Genomic DNA, 17735 nt, shown 5'->3' on the forward strand with positions numbered 1-17735 from the left:
TTGAACGGAGCTTGTGGAGCCTCATAAAATATTATTATGGGTTCCTAATCAAAATTGCTTGGTTATCTCCTCCTCAGACACGCAAAGATTGGCAATTCATTCTGGTCTGCTTTTAAAGCCAGAGAGCTGATAAGACATTATAGTGTGTTTTACTTGTCCAATGCTGTTGGGTGCGTCACTTTAGACCCTGCAACATGTGTTATTTTTTCCTCTTGCAGGCACAAACACACAAACACCCATACAAACGCACTTTATCGGCTGGTATCTTTTTACTTGTTAGGAAATTTTTTGCTGTACAGGGAATTAGCAGAAGCAACATGTTTTTTTCCACACCACATTGCCCCAGACAAGAAGGTTATGTTTTCCTAACCTCTTGTTTTGAAGCCCACTACAGTGTGGCGAATTTCTCTCTTCTGCTTGAGAAATTCTAGCCAAGTTATCTGCAAAAGTGAGTGGGAAGAGCAGCAGCTGCTGCTCCAAAGTTTTATCTAACTGGCATTATAAATTTCAACAGCAGACATTAAAATGAACATGACTGCGTGCTTAGCACAAAATACAAGAGAGGAAAAAATTACTAAATGGGAATTTCTCTGAAATGGAAAAAAGATGTTCCAGTGATCAAAGATTTTTACATCCACATGAGATAAACAGAATTCTAGAGTTTCAACATCAAAATAAAAAGCCCAATACTAAAATTAGCAGTTATTCTGACTGTGCTCCAGGTTCAAGTGGATATTGACTTTGTAAGTAAAGTAAAATAGTTTTGAGCAAATTTCTGTTCAGCATCCCAATTTAATTTAGGGTTCAGTTAGCCCAAATATTTACTTGCTTGTTTCCTCCCATGGAAAATGTTGTATCAGCATTGTTTAAAAAAGAGTATTTGACATAACCAAAATTACACATTTTCATTATTTGTAGCTAATGTATTAGTAAGTGGGATACTAATGCACAGGCTCTTGCAAAATTATTCACATTTTATTGCATTACCACCACAAAAGAAAAAAGCCTAGAATACATGTATACATTTTTATAATACATCTGAGCTTTGTTGCCAAGAAGAATGGGATACAGTTGGTAGAGACCTAGCCCAAGTGACCAGCAGCTTTAATCACAGCTTTAAGCTTCAGGAATTCAGGAAATAATTTGCATATTTCATCAATCAATATGCAAAGTATTGATTCAGGAAAGCTTATTATAAATGCACCTCATACTTTTCAGATTTTTATTTAAAAAAATGTTGAAACAGATAATTTTATGATATGAAACATAAAGTCTATGATTTTTATTTTTAAAAGAGTGAAACAGTCAAAAGGATATGAGTACTTTTGTAAGGAACTGTACCTGTTGAACTCCCTGAAAATCAGAGACTTTATAAATAGCCCCTTAGGGGTATTGCGTTCTGAAACTGTTTTACCTGCATGTTAACAAAAGGTTATTTTATCTACTTTTGGAGATTTTATTCTTATTATAAATGTTAACTGGAGCACAAAGGAAGCGAGCACCACAGGGGGAAAAAATAAATTACTATCTTCTTATCTTTTGCTCTTCCTTCCTCATCAGTGCAAAGGTTATCTTTTTTGTGCAGCTAAGGGATGTGACAGTAGAAATAAGCTCCCTCCCTAACTCCTAAAACGGGCGATAGTTAAATGTACAAGATAGATAAAAAATTTAAAAACTTAAAGATTAAAAAAATAGTCTGACTTCCTTCGTGCTTTCTTGTCACTTTGTGTTAGTGCTATGTTTGTATTAAACACAGTTCAACTTGTAACTCTGGGCTACAGTATGCAGGCAAACTGCAACCGTTTAAAAATAAAGGATAAAAATCTTCCAGTATGACCTGTGAAAGCTTTCCTAAATGCAAGGCCAGTGACCGTCCTTCACCCAGTAATCAGTTTGAAATATTGAAGGGCTAACCTTCCAACCAGCACCTGAATGGATAAACATCTGTGAGCTCTGGCTGTTTGAGACCAACTGACACTGAGAAAGAAAGAGAGAAAAACTATAGTTTATTGAACATGTAGAAACAAAGACATGATCAGAGGTTGTAAAAATGATGCGCATTTGCATTTACTCCTATTTCAGTGACATCTTTCAAACTTTGGTGATGATTCTAAATTGAATCAGCATAAAGGTAAATTTCTCTATGTGAAAAATTGAAAAGCCTTTTCTCTTATGTTGGGTTTCTTTGTACTTGATAAAATACAAAGCATGAATGGGAAATCCATGAAATTCAGCAATTCTGGTAATTCAGCAATTCTGGTAATTCAGCAATTCTTTTTTTCACTGCACTTTTCTAAATGTCAGACTTTATGAAATCCTGCAATAAAATTTATACCCCAAATCATGGCTTTTTCTTAGCTGTGATTTTATGACCAAACAGGCTGTAAAATAGCAGATGCTGCATCTCCTCATGAGGCAGTGGACAGCTACTGGTCAGTCACGTTCTTTGTTTCAGATGAACAAAACTACCAAAAGCAAAAAAAACAAAACATTGAAATATCAACTAACTACATGACTGCTTCTTTCAAATGATATAAAAAGAATTGCCTTTACTACCACCTTTTAAATGGCATTCACGTACATTTTACAGACTAAAGGTTATACTATATTATTTTATTATTTTATTTGTAGGTTTTGAGTTTAGTTGCAATGTGAGCAAATTTTACCTGTTCGGCATGTAAAACAGGTAAAATACCTGTTTTACATGGTATTTTACCATGTAGAACAAGTCTACCACATAGACTTGTTCTATGTGGTAGAACAAGTCTATGTTCTACCACATAGACTTGTAACATAAATGTTATACAGTTTATGATCTACACTCTCACTTTCATGTGAAACAGCAAACATTTGCACATCCTGCCACTTATGATGTTGTTTTGGAGTGTCTTACAGTTTACATAATATAATTACTTTTAAATTAATATTAAATCCAATTTTGAACAATTATTTAACTCAAATTCAGTCTTACCTGTGGAAGAAAAAAATGGACATTTCCATAAATTCCTTTCAGTAATGATACACCTTAGTAACTTTGTGAACTTTCCCTGTTTATTGTAAATCTTGTTAAACTTTCTGAATAACTAGTGTTGTTTTAAACAAAAGATGTTAACAGTTTTGGGTACCAACATTAATGTGATGGAACCAAATGAGCAGCTTTTGCATGAATAGTCGATCAAAAGTTAGAAAATCATCTAAATTCTGGGCCAGGATAATATGCATTCTAGTCCCACACAAAGCACATAAGAAGAAAATTTTATTCTCAGAAACAGGCTCTAACTCAAAACTGACTTCATAAGCAAAAAAAGAAATAGAAATTTAAATTGGTCCTTGTACTGTCCTCCTTTGTTAATCCAACCTTGGGCAACTGCCCATTTGGGCCATTTGGTCCATGTGGCCCATGTGCCACATATCAACAACCAGAATCTCCCTGAATGATTTGTAGGCAGTGCGTTAAATCAGCATATTTTCATCTGTTGTACACACAGATGAAAATATGCTGTAATGAATTTATATTTCAAGTAACGTAATATAAATTGACAATTCTTTCCCTGTTGTTTCTAAAGTTTAGGTCAGTAAAAAAGCAGAATTTTGCTAATTAAGTATGTAAAGTAATTAATTTAAGCTGAATGGTCGGAAAAAACACAAGAATTTTCAAGTTTCATTAAATAGGTTGTTTAGCTACTAAATGCCTAATCTCTACTTACAAATATTTATTAAACATTCTCAACTAAACACCAAGGAAGTTGTTACACCACTGCCAAACACACACTGTTTAAATTATAACAATCTATTTTATCGGTGTGGTTGAGTCTATAAACCAAAGTCTATCTTCTGGATGACACTCAATTGTGTTATTTTGCCTGCTCTTCTCTGAGGCCAGAAGGAACTTTCCACAATTTGGCAATGATAGTACACAAAATGTCATGGAACCGGTCTTTGTTTGCCCTCCATGCCCACAAATGCAGTGTGTGGACATAAAGCTAACTGATACATGAAGCTGTAATCTGTTGAGCAAAATCTAACTAGTCAGTGTGAGTACAAAAGGTTTGCAAAAGATATTTTGAGTTGCTAATTGTTGGCATTACATGCCCTACTGATGCTGAAACAACCTAACTTTTGTCATTTACAAGGGGTTATGACATACAAGTGGTATATGAGAATCAGCATCAACATATTAAACGCCAGTATTTAAAGGCCTCTTTGTTGCAAGAAACTTGAGCAGGATAGGTAAAGTGATAGCAGATCGTGTTTAAGTTTTAATTAAGTACCCACTCAATTGGACCTGCAACTTCTTTGACTTTGGATTGGATTTTTGTGCAGAACCCCAGATAATTTTCTAGGTTTTCTATTACAGCAGTAAACAATGTCTGACAAAGAAAAGAGTTCCGATGATGCTTGGCAGGAAAATCTGTGTTTCTGCTGGTATCATAAGTCAAATTCGCTATGCCTTGAGCTTGCTTTCTCTCCCTATGAAAATGACCCGCATAGTGTAATTTAAGAAACACGCAGTAGACGACATAAATGCTCCACCCTCCCCCAAAACCCCTCCAGCTGAAGTATTTTAGCTCAGACGGAGTAAACCATCAGCAGCCTTACAATGCAGCAAGATTTCCATGCAGAGACTGTCTCTCTGAATAGAGTTTTTTTCTCTTTATTGCACTGAAGAAGACATTTTAGCAGCTTAGCTGTAATAATACCAGCTTTGTACATGTCTTTATTTGATCTCAAGTGAATCTTTGAGCATATTAACCTTTCTCATGAGATATATGACCTTTTTAAATTAGCTACAATGTAACCTGCTGTCATATTTTTAAGAGAGGGTAGCTTTTGATTCAAGGAAACAGTACAGAATAAATAAAAGGAATCAATACAACCCAAAGTGAGCAGAGCTCGATAATGGCATTCTCTTCAACAGGAAACAAATTCAGCAGGGTTGTTGCTCAGGCTAATAACTGCTTCAAGTCCTGATAAAGCCCAAACATCTGATGTGGCTCAGGATGCCGGTGGCGAGGGAGTTTATACAAAATGGTGGAAGCCTTTTGTCTGAGCAAAATCCCCTCAGACCTATATAATCACCTTTCTCTAATATCATTTGCTCATGCCTTATTAGTCTTTGCAGATGGCAAGGATCCCAAATCATTCATTCCACTGGCAATGAATTAAGAAATTTAAGTATACCAAGAAGGCAGTGTTTGACACCTTGGCAACCTCTTCATCTACCGAAGCCATTTATTACCTGGATTTGCATACAATTCAACACTGGGGAGAGTTTTGGTTTTGGCATTCTTCCTGCACTGCTGGCTGCATCTGACTGGCTCTTTAAGGCAAATAAACTACTTCTCTGTTGAACTTATAATAGCCGAAATAATAATGAGAACAATACACTTCATTTTTTTCTTTCAAGAGGATGTGGGTGCACCATTACCTGTAAGTTAAGTTTTTGACTATTTAATTTGTGTTATGTAAGACTCTATGCAAAGTTACAAAATGTTCTTATGAGCATTGCGTGAACAATATAGTTTATCTTTCGAGTTCATATATTTTAGAATGAACAATAGCTACATATTTAATTTTAAAGGTTTAAAGGAAAGAAAGTTATGTTGTATATACATATCCTATTTTTACATCATTTTACACCAAGTTATAACTGCTTTGTTTTGTATTGTTTTGCATATACTCTCTACAGGAATTTAGTGTTAGCTTTGCATTAATCCATTTTTTCAGATTGCAGGTAATGAACGGGCATACTAAAGACGTGTATAAAATGTGTAGTTTGTAGTTTGTCTTTGGTTTTTCTGTCCAAAATTGACAACATATACATAGCCATATGTTAGCTCTTAGTCTGTTTTGTTTAATTAAAATTCACACTGCAACTGCTTCTAGCACAATTTCCAATAACCAATCACAGCTCTCCTCCTTTGTGTAGCGAATGTACGACTCCATTGTAAATAGTCCTTACACGAACCACAGGTATTCTGCAACAGTGCTCTCTTCCCCTTGCAGGAGGTTGCTCACACATTATCAACCGTAATCCTTTTATCTCTGCTCCTTTTTTTTCGAAAAATTTGGTTTTCCTCTCTACCTCATCAGACATGGCTGTTTTTCTCTATTACGTGCTCTCTTGCAGCTGCCGCAAAGCTCACATATCATTTTGTGGGTGCTCCATGAAAGTCAAGGTCCACCGAAAGGCAAAGTAACACATGCTGCCGAAAATATAAAATGTGTTTTCCTGTGTGCTGCTTGTCTCCCATAGTCTGAATCACACACAAAAAAAGGATATCTTGGTGGTGGGGAATGCTTTGAAGGCTTTAGTCATACTCAAATGTGCTGTTTTTCTTTCTGTGCGCCTCGTCAAGGTTTCTCCCTTGTGCGTTCGGATTGAAGATGCTGGGAGAGGATCCAGCACAAAGAGAATTGCATATTAAGTTCAGCTTCACAGTAAGAGTACAGCGAAGCATAAAGAAACTAAACACCCTTGCCTGCACTTTGACATAAATAGGAGGCATGATGCAAAGTGCAGGGAGAACATGTTGCCTTTTTTTCTGCAAAATTAGTCTTTTAAATTTTAAAAATAATCAGTTGATTGAAAATACAGCCTTTTGCAAGCAAATGTCACTGATTATTCTGAGAATTCTAAAAGAAAAATGACAATATTCATTAAAGTGAAAAGCCGGTGAACATGGGGCATGTCAGTGAGGGTTACAGGACAAAGCAGACAGACAGAATTTTAAAAAAATTATGCGTCAGTGAGGGTGCTGATGTGATTGTCCTTGCCAAATGTGATGGTTCCAGTATGTCTTAAACAGAAAACCCTCCCACGCTTTTCCTTTATTACAAAACCTACAAGCTTCCTGTAGAGCTATGGCTCTTAAGGCAAAAAAAGCACAAAGAAAGCAGCTCATTAATAGGACAAGGTTAAAACATGTTAGAATATGACCGAATACTGGAACTGTTTTTAACACAAGGTGAGACTGAATTGAATGGGTTACTACTTTTAACATGCATGTGATTTCTTGACCAATGTGTCTGTGTCCATTTCTAAAACAAAAAGCATGTCCACAAGACGCACAGACCAAAATAAACACATATTTTTTTTACTGCTTTCATCATTTTTGTTTTCATAGGAGGCAAAACAGCTTGCTTTCTTATTTATCTCAATTCACAGAAGCGTAAATGAAATCACCTCTTTTTTAAAACTTGCCATAAAAGTGTCAAATTGTAATGGTTTACATGTTCTTTATTATTCTTCCCTCAGTTGCAATAAAAATGATAATTAAATAGTGTATGGTGTAACAAGACCTAAATTAGCCCCTCGGCACATGTATGGCTGTGATTAGACCATTAACTTGGTGCAGTTGTAACACCCTGAGTTTTTCCAATCAGGTTCAGGCTGCAGTAACTCTGAGCAGATGTTTCTGTCAGTTCAAACATCTCATATGTAAACCTTTTTCTAAATTAAGTGGATACTAACGACTAGAATTAAAGCAGCAGAGAATATTTTTGATCCTCGTGCTTTTCGTCTTCAAGTTATTAGTGTTATCAAAAACTTTACAGGGACTAATTAAGACTTTTGAAACATGCTTTCATTTTTATCTGAGACTCATAATACACATGACATTTTTAAAGGATCTTTAAAAGCCTACATTTTCTTGACTTGCATAAGTAGCAACAGGAGTCAGAAATTCCCCTGTTGCAGTGTGTGAAACGGTATCTCAAGCTACACCTTCGAAATATTTTTTGAATCGTTATCTGTTATTTTAATTGTCTCAAAATTCTCCAAATATCATCTGTCTTTGAAGTCATCTTTATGGCTCAGTCTCATATTATGAGTCATATTTAAATGATCACGAGAATATCATTAAAACTGATGAAAAATGTAATAAAAATTTAACAGCAGTTTCACAAGAACCGTTTTGGGTCCCATCACGTTTGCTTTGCATTTCAACAGATCTTAAGATGTGTGTCCAGATATTGACTTTCAGATAAAGATAAAATTGTCTTTGTTCCTGAGAAAACCTGTTAAAAGACAGAATTAAGTTTAATGAAACTTTCAGCATGCCTTGCATCTTTAGCTCTTAATTTGAAAATGAGAAATATGGTACTGTTGAATAACTTCAGATCAGAATTAGATGTGATGTTATATAACAGGTAACAAATTAACAGGGGTTAAGATTGGACTTTTAATTGAATAATATTGAAAGTGATGTAAAAAAATATCTATGAAGCTGAAAAATGTATGCATTTATATATAAAAAAAATGTCCGATTTTTAATGTTTCATTTAAACAGTTTCCCATTTATACTAATTTCTTGATTTATCTTATGGTTTGACAGCCTCATCTTAATACAAGTCAATATTATTTTTATTGGGTTCATTAAATGAAATTATTCAACAATGATGGTGTTGTTAAAGACTTGAGCAGTGAAGAAAGACTTTAGACTCACACTCTTGTTAACACAGTTTGGAAAGTTCAATTTATATTATTGAATGTCATGTTCATTTATACATTGTTGAGTTTAATGTTTCACTATGATTCTATCCAGCTGCATATGAAATAGTTGTTGTTGTTTTATTTTAAAACAAGACTCAACAATCTAAATTTAATAAGGACTAACTCAACACCATTACTGTTAATAAATAGGAACAAATGATTTAAGTAATTTTTTTTTTATGTTAAGTGGATTTTATCCATTTAACATATGAACGGTACATAAGAAACAAAATGTATCTCTTAGTTTTTTTACTACCTATATTTGATGACAGCTGTCCTTAGTTCAAGTTACTGCAGGGAACTCACTCTTTATGGATAATTTTTCCATTCAAAAACATTAAATCTAAATTCTTCATATATTGCAAGAAAGCCGCTCAGCTGTTTTCTAAGAGTCTATTTTCCCTTGAGTGCACAGGGGATCTTTTCAGGAGATAAAGTTAAATACAGTTCTTTAATTCAGTTAATAAACTGAAGCTTGCTCGTGATTTTACTTAAAAATTAAATTACTAATTTCTCTGTTTTTCTTCAGTACCTGATAATTATCAGGATAGAGTCATTCTAAAGTACTTAAATATATTGTCTCACGGTATTACTATTACTCACGGTACAATTAAAAGGTAAATAATGTTTTAAAAATAAATACATTGTAGATTTGCAAAATTGAAATACATACCGGTAGTTATAAAGCAGCGAGGGAATTTCAAAAAAATAAACCTAGGTCCACAACAAGAGAGAGTTGTGCAAAATAAATATTTTCCACTGTTAAATATTTAAAATGAATCAAACAGCTGAACTAATACATTACTGTTTATTTTTTGTCTGTGGAGCATAATTTATGGTACACCAAGCATTAACATCATTTTCAGTGTATTAAAAGGCAAATCTGACAGCTGCCCTTTATTAAAATCCTGTCATGGATAAATTAGTCTATAGCGCAAATACACAAAGCACTTAGCATTAAGACTGCTCAGTTTTTTTCAGAAAGAAACTGTGAGATTTTTGAGTTATCTTTAAATTATATTATTTTAAACTATAATCTCTGTATACTCAAGGCTCTTAGTGTGAAGACCTGATATATTGTTAAATTTAAATGAAACATAAGGATTATTTTTATCATCCTGTAGACTCCACAAGCTAATCATGGTATTCCAAGAAATATTTCAAACTGGTAACAACTTAAATAGATCACCCAGACGACTGCATAAATACAATTAAAAGTTTACTTACACACTGGCTTTCTGTGGGGTCTGAAAAAGTGTTTAAAAGTCTTAGAATTTAGTAATCTCTACATTTTCAATCCTAGATCTTAAATGTCTAATATATTTCTTCTTTTATTTTCAAAACGTATTTTAGTGGCATTTAAAAAACAAAAAAAAAAAAAACTGGTGCATTTTTGTGGTTGAAACATCTCTGCCTTCTCGTACATAATGTCAGAAATAGATGATGCACCATCAGAATGTAGTTTTCTTTTGCATAGAAACTACTAAAACCAATCATCTTTTCATTCCTAAAATAAACACGTAGTGGCTTAACTACTATTAATACTTTGACTGATTTGAATATCTTAAAAGCAAAAACTGCAATTAAAATTTGAGATCCAATTCCACATTTACATTTTGGACAGGCTCTCGTTGTCATGCAACTTCAAATTTTGTGTGTGGGAGACTGAAAGTGTTCAAACAGTTAACCCAAATGTGACCGCTTCAGTGAAAGCAACTCCTCATTTATTCAAATAAATGTAAGCATAAACTTATCAAGATTTGAGTCTGAGAAATGTGGTTACACTCTGAAAAAAAAATTTAAATTCATATCTGAAATGAACATAAAGTTGCGCAGATTCGATGTTTGAATGAAATTATTAAAAATGCCACCACTTTTACTATTACCACTACTATTACTACAATTAATGCTCTTATCATCATTACTACCAATAGAAAAGCTAATTTTATGCTGCTGAAAATCTATGAAGAGATTGATGCTGCTGGCTCTACTTTAATTATAAATAATAATAAATGCATTTGTACAGTCCTTCACAATAACCAGCAGGTTAAACAAAGTGCTTCACAGTGGATAGAATAAAGTGCATAAAACACAAGGAAAAAGAAAAAACAGGATGAAACAATTGTACACTCTAAGTGTAACAATCAGCTATTGATGATTTCTGAACAAAACAGTGGCAGTATTGATAACCATAATGAATTCACACACATTTTTTGCCAAATGTTTTATGTAGATGTAGCCATACTTTATCTTGAGGAAAACATTCATTTGTAAGAGCTGGAAATCTACATTTTCACATAAATATAATAAATCACTACTTGTTGTTCCAGTCGTAGAATAAACTAGTGCAAGCACAAATACAAATCATAATTTTCTTAATAATAACAGCTCCAGGAAATTTACAGCTGTGTTTCAGCAACACCAAATGCCTCTGACTCTTTTTCACAGATGAGCTGCAGTAAAGGGAGTCTGGTTTGCTGCAAGCTGGATGTACTTAATAAAACAGCCGCTGTGTGGGAGAAATTTAGGCCAGCGCTGTGTTTCTGTTTACCCCTGTTTTAAATCTGCACTGGGACAGATTTTTTTTATTTTATTTTTTTTAAAAAGAAAGAAAGGAAATAAAGATGAACGGGAAAAAGCTGCAAAATTCCGTTTCGCCTTATAGAAACAGGAGGAGAAAATTAGCCTTGTTCTTTTCTTCTCCAGGCTGCGGATGTACTGCCATCAATAAAGCCAATTCCTTTCTCTGTCATGCTTTATTCACTCACATAAACAGTTTTAATCAAATCTGAAAAACGTCAATGATTTCTTCCCTCTTTCAGATGCCTCAGTCACTCTCGCTTTCTGTTCTCTGACTTTTCTATACATGCTAACTGGTTCCATCCCCCATCTGTTTGCCCTTTAATCTCTCTCTTTTGTTTTATATTTTCAATCCAAGCATTTTTTTTCTCTTGGCAAAATAAGTGTAAGTAAACTTGCCTCCAGCCATTTCCAAAAAAACAGAAAATAAAATAAAATAAAAGCTCTGTGAATTTGTAATTGTTTTACTTTTTCATCTTGGCAAAATGAAAGAAAACCCAAGTAAGAAGATACTAGTGTTCTGAAGATATTACAAGGAAAATGAGGGGCCTATTTCACAGACATGGATTAAACTAATCCTGGTCTAATACACTGAAAAAGAGAACTTTGGCGTTCTGTCTGTCTCTGAAACCAATCCTCACTCTCATTGAATTTAAAATACTTGACCCAAGCTCTGCACAAAAACTGGAGACTGCTGAGGAGAACCTTTTTATTAGCATCAAGAAGGAGGTTCATAAGAGGGACATGTTATATATGACACCGATTGTACAAATAATACTGAAAATTTAGTGTATCAATTCAATAGAATTCATATTCAGATCCCACTCTCCCTATATGCCTCCTCTTATGTTCACAGCTATATGTTTCTTAATTTATTAATTATTCTCTTTTATCCATTTTAGATTATGTCAGACCTTTATGTGTCTTTGAAATACAGTATGTCTCCTTTACATTAGAGCCTTGCATAGTACGCGTTCTGGCTGTAAACATAGCTATAACTTGTTGAATCCCCTGAGAATGATACACTTCCTTTACATTAAAGCATTTACCTGATTACACAGGGGTTGGGATTCAAATAAAAGCAGCAAGTAGTCGTCAAACTGTCATCTTAGCGTAAAGCTTTTTCACACTGAAAAGGCTTCCAGGCACAATCTTGAATGTTACAATTGTGTTAATTATTTATTACAACATGATCTCAAATGCGTTCTGCTCCCTGAGTGTGGCTGACTGTGTGAGGAAAATGCTGCCATTTTCTGAATCTGGCTTGTGTGTGTGTGTGTGTGTGCGTGTGTGTATGTGAAATATTTAGGTGTACAAGCCCTTTATGATATAGCAAGACCTCTGCAGGAGCTACCGCAGTCAATATTACAGCATAAACATGATCAGTGATTACCACTGTGCTGGATATGAAGAATATTTCCATTGCTTTCATTAGCCTGAGCTAAACCAGTTAGTCTGTGCTCATTTGTCCTTGAATCAAGTGTTGCTTTTATGCAGTATGGCTCTTATTCTTTGATGTGAGAACATTGCCCCCTGCTGATTCCCTTTTGCACAATATCTGATGAACCACACAGAGTGACAGAGCACATGTAGGCTACGGTCACTTTAATTTTGCAGAACAAGATCACTGTTAACTTCAACAAGCTTTCCCGTGTTCTCCTTGCTCTCATGTCAAAGTTTTGTTGCCAATCTTTGTCAGTTACACTGGAGACAGTGTTCCTGAGCCCTTATGACAGACCTACATTTTCAGAGCTCCTTGCCTTTTTCCTTTTTTTGATTTCTTTCTCTTTTTTTGCAATATTTTAAAGTATTAATACAATGTGTCACAATGGATTTGTGGGTAAAATATCTCTGGCCAATCTGTTATGGGTGTAGCACACTGCTGGCCTGTTGACAGCTGAAGATAGGCACCAACCTCATGTATGAATTAAAAAGGCCAGATGGGTGGATTTATTTCTAATTAGATTAATGTACCTCAGCACAACCGCACTTGAAATGGAATATTTGTGAACAACCCAAATATTCATAACTAGTCAATGAGTAAAATGCAGATATCTTTATAAATTGATATCTTTAATTGGTCTTAGTTATTCTAATCAAACTTGCCAGACTACAGTAATGTTTCATCTCTCTTCAAACCTAAAGTCAGACATTTTTCTAGACTTTGATAGAGGCTCATGAAGCCAAGTCTATTATAGACTTATTTCTACATGTTTACAAAGAATCACTTGAAAAGTGTACAACTATCAATCAGGTTCATATTTACTTTGCTACTTGACCTAAACATGATACAAAACACATGATACATAACCTTGTAAAAGCATTCCTACCCCTTGAATGTTTCCGTCTTTTGTCATTTTAGGACAAAAAAATGCTCTTTTTTTTTTTAGGATTTTATAGAAAAGAAAATGTTTGCATATTCTTCTCTGCAAAAGAAGAAGGGATAGAGAACATCTTTGACAGTCAGTCTTCAGGTATCAAATGGATTTAGGTCTGACCTTTGAATTAACAATCTTAACACATGGAAATACTTTTATCTAATTCTGGAAATTTTCTTAGAGAATTGCACTGTTTAGTTCCAACCATCTTTCCATTGACTCTGACCAGCTCTCTGTTTCAGCTCAAGAAAGTTGCTTCACAGTATGATGCTGCCACCACCATGCTTTGAGGAAGGTGTGGTCAAAAAGCTCAGTTTTAAACTTATCTGAGTTGGCTTCTGAAAACCAGAAAAAAAAACATGACTTCCTATGCACTTCTTTGAACAGCAACTTTCTTCAGGCTATTCACTCAAATACGCCAGATTTTAGAGGTTCATGGCTAATGCATGTCCTATCCACAGATTCTCCCACCTGAGCTGTGAATCTCAATAGCATGAATCTTTTGGGATTAAATGCTTCTCTTAAAAAGGTGTGACTAAAAGCGTACTGCCAGTTTCTACTGCAAAAAGAGCATATTTTTCCTGATAAGGCATCAGTTAGAAACAGGGGTGATATGTGTGTCATACATGTGTCCCAGTTCTGTATGTCATGCAGATTCTTTCTTAGCTGTCATCCAGAAGGGCTTTATGAGAAGATTGTCTTATGTACTGGTGGCTGAGTTAACAGGATGTTAGCTGGAAGATTTTAAACAAATGTTTAAAACAATCGACTGGTGAGCAAAATTGGTATTCCATCAGCAGCCCTGCTTCTAACTGATGGTAATCTGTATTCACGCGGTCTGTCATGTCAGATGAAAACCTTCAATTAACAGTCAATTCTTTTCAGTATCTTCCATCATGCCACCGGTATTTACATTCTCTTTCAGCTCCCAAGGCTGCTTCCGGCCCACGGCTGCAGGAACCGGTCCTGGTGAGAGTGTGCGTAGTCCTGCTGTGAACAAAGTGCTAAAAACAAATGTTTGGCAGAAATCAGAAAATGAGGGCTTTCTAATGCTGCCTACCTCGTGGCTGTGGATGTGTGGAACCTGAGGTCCAAGTGTTATCCTTTCAGTCTTAACCTCGGATGAAAAACAGACTCTAGTGAGGAGATGAAACACCTCTGATGCTTTGATTTACAGCCTCATACTGGCATGGCTCCACACAGACCCCCAGCGTGATGCTTGTTCTCACACCAGGTGCTCTAAGCAGAGCCACTAACTGAATTTTACTTTGCTGCCTATGTAACTCTAGTACCTATAGCAAATACACAGGATGCAACACAGTGGCTCTAACACACTTTAGAGTACTAAAAGGTCAAATATATTTTAAAGCCATAAAATCTATAAAGTTTAAAAGTACTAAATGTAAATTAATCATAACTGATTTAAAATTTTAAAAAAGCCCTTGTATCCATGTGTCTCTAAAAAGCAGGAAGTACCAAATATGGATAATATACTATTCACTGGGTCCAATGGACTATTATACATAGGACACAAACTAATTTCTTATTTAAAAAGACCTTTTCAGCTGAAATATGTGAAGTATCAATGCTTAAGAGAATTACAGAAGTTTTTTGCAAGTGCACATTTGTCAGGGAAAACAATGCTTCCTATCTAAGCAGTTTTTACTTTTATGTACCTTATGTCAGTGCAAAAACTTCTTCTAAAATTAATATCCATCATCACTAAGCACAAACAGTTGGTTTCATCTACAGCTTCCTTTTTCATGTCTGGGTGAGAATTAGAGTACTTAAACTGCAGCTGAAGTCTGATTGTACATCAGTATTCGAACTTCTCTTTCATCAACCATATATGTTGGTTTAAAGGGACTCTTTGAGGCCAAACAATGTGCTGTTGTATAGAAAATGACTGTAATTGAGCCCTGAGGGGACATGGCTGACATGCCCTTTGAAATACACAGTAACTGCTGCATTACTATAGTGCGGATAAATTTGCCTTTGATAATAGTAAGTGAAACGTTAATTAAACATATTTGATGTGTATTGGCTTGATGATTTTGGTGATAACATTTGACAGAATGTAATGTTTATCACTTGTGTCATAATTAATGACTGCATTATGTTTTTATGATGCAAAGCAGTTTGAACTGCCTTGTTGCTGAAATGTGCAATACAAATAACCTTGACATGATTTGACTAAAATGTAGTGAATGTAGTAAAATCTGAGTGACCATGTGGAAAATGAGATTCCCATAACCACTGTATGTCTTTAACTCCTGCTCTGTAGAGAGGAGTTTTCTGTTTCATGTCCGAACATGAAACAGGAATGCTGGCCAGTAATGCTGGTCAGAACTGGAGCAAAAATTTAAATGCTACTAGAGTTGTAATTCATTTAATTCAAGTTTTTGTCACAATTTTGGTTTAATTGCAGATAGACTGAACTCATGACAGGTGACTTTTGATTCCTTCTTTTAAAGTGCAGATTTTTTTTAGTTCTCTCTAAGCTATTGTTTTCAGAAAGATTCTTTTGATTTTATTCTCCTCACTGAATAAATCACCATATTAACCTTCACTTTTTGAACTCAAAGCCACCTTGGGTGCACATTCTGTCATGCATTGATACCTGAATTGGCATTCCAACTTTTGACTTTGGATCTGTTGCCTTGTGCTCTCTTTCTTTTCTTTCTTGCCTTTTTACATATTTCTCAAATTTAGTGATAGAAAATAATTTAATTATTGTGAGTTACAAGCTTGAACACAATGGAAAAGGAAAAGTTGTAAAAAGTGAATATACGGTATATGACCATTACATACACAGCAGGGTCATCGGTCTGGCTAAAAGATCACAATACTATCTTTGTGTTTCTTTGTATGGTTTTATACTATTATTGTTAACTGACAACTGTTGCCTTGAGGAATTATGTTTTAAGTATAATAAAGCATCAGCAGTGGGTCTCATCTTTTGCAACTCAATAATCAAACTCATACTGTGATTGTGAGGAGCATTTCAGGTTCCTTTGTGTGTCTGTAAATTCATCTAGTGAGCGGTTTTCATTCTGTGTCATTAATGTTAGCTCTGTACTGTGGTGATCAGGGGGGTAACAGACACACAAAAGAAGATATTTCAAAGCCAAGAACAGGCCAGTGGGGGACTGTTTTCAATGAAAAAGAGCTAAAAACTAGTATGCAGCAACACCAGATGAACTCAGCCATGAGCCCCACTGGTTCAGCCAAAAATGCCCTCCAGGTCAAATACATTTATTAAGATTTCATGCCGAACATGAAGAAACTGGAACAAAAACATTAATTGCTGTTTTGTGAAATTTGTTGAATACATCAAAAGTATTTAGCAAATTCCAAAAACTCTGACAAAAGACTGAAGACAAAAATCTGTGGGCTAGCCTGTGGGTTTAGAAAAACCCAGTAAACCTTGGCAGGAGACTGTGGACTTTAGACAAACTATAGAGGTAAATAGACATTCATCATTCTGTCAGTTTTTGAGGAAGTGGGCTTCGCTTTGGCCGGTTTTAGTTTCCGACTGTAATAATTAGCAAAATACGCCATATTTATAATAGAATAGAGCAAAGATAATATTTCATATGAGAACTTAGAATTTCTATTGTTTTATTAAAACCACATGATAATTTTGAGGCTGATGCCAAACACATGTTATAAAAGTAAAACCAAAATAACAACCCCCCAAAAGATTGCAAAGAGCTAACAAGACCTAAGGAGGAGAAAAACACCTCTCACAAATTTGTGCAATAAGCATCCGCTTAGGAATATGACTGGGCATGAAAATATTAATTGCTTCAGATAAAAGAGGTTTACATTTCTTGTACAACCTATCTGAGTTGCTTGAAGTTGCCATAATCGTTCTTATTGCTGTAACTAGATCCAAGAGTTCAAAGAAATACAAACTGAAATTCATAGGAGAAAACGTGGAGCACGACACAGATCTCAATGTTGTAAAGAGAATAAGTAAAACAGTATGAGGCACAGAACAAAATGTTCTTAAACTGCATGATGTTATCTCAATGGGCTGTATGAGACCCGTTAGTTTTCTCACCATGGACAGACAACGTTTTTTTGAGACAAGAAATCTCTTCAATCAAATATGTATTTACTTAAAATGATGAATTAGGTCACATGGATTATCAGTATTGCCAAATTTTTAAAACCCAGTTGGGATGATTCCTGTATTTAACAAAGAGGATGTGATTGAAACCAGCTGACAGACAATTTTTGCATTTTTGAAACTCTAACTTTTCAAAATCCTTGACTTA

The 17735-nt window shown here is 34.9% G+C and overlaps 1 long non-coding RNA gene across 1 annotated transcript; it reads right to left on the reverse strand.

Annotated features, from left to right (window-relative positions):
- Window positions 1-817: 817 nt before the first annotated feature.
- Window positions 818-15605, reverse strand: LOC116721679 (uncharacterized). The gene is made up of 3 exons (XR_004339654.1): window positions 15518-15605; window positions 11361-11363; window positions 818-828 (listed from the first exon to the last, which is right to left on the reverse strand). It is a non-coding gene; the product is annotated as an uncharacterized LOC116721679 (long non-coding RNA).
- Between the last annotated feature and the right edge of the window lie 2130 nt (window positions 15606-17735).

The sequence above is a fragment of the Xiphophorus hellerii genome, chromosome 6, assembly GCF_003331165.1.
Source record: "Xiphophorus hellerii strain 12219 chromosome 6, Xiphophorus_hellerii-4.1, whole genome shotgun sequence".
Taxonomy (NCBI): domain Eukaryota; kingdom Metazoa; phylum Chordata; class Actinopteri; order Cyprinodontiformes; family Poeciliidae; genus Xiphophorus; species Xiphophorus hellerii.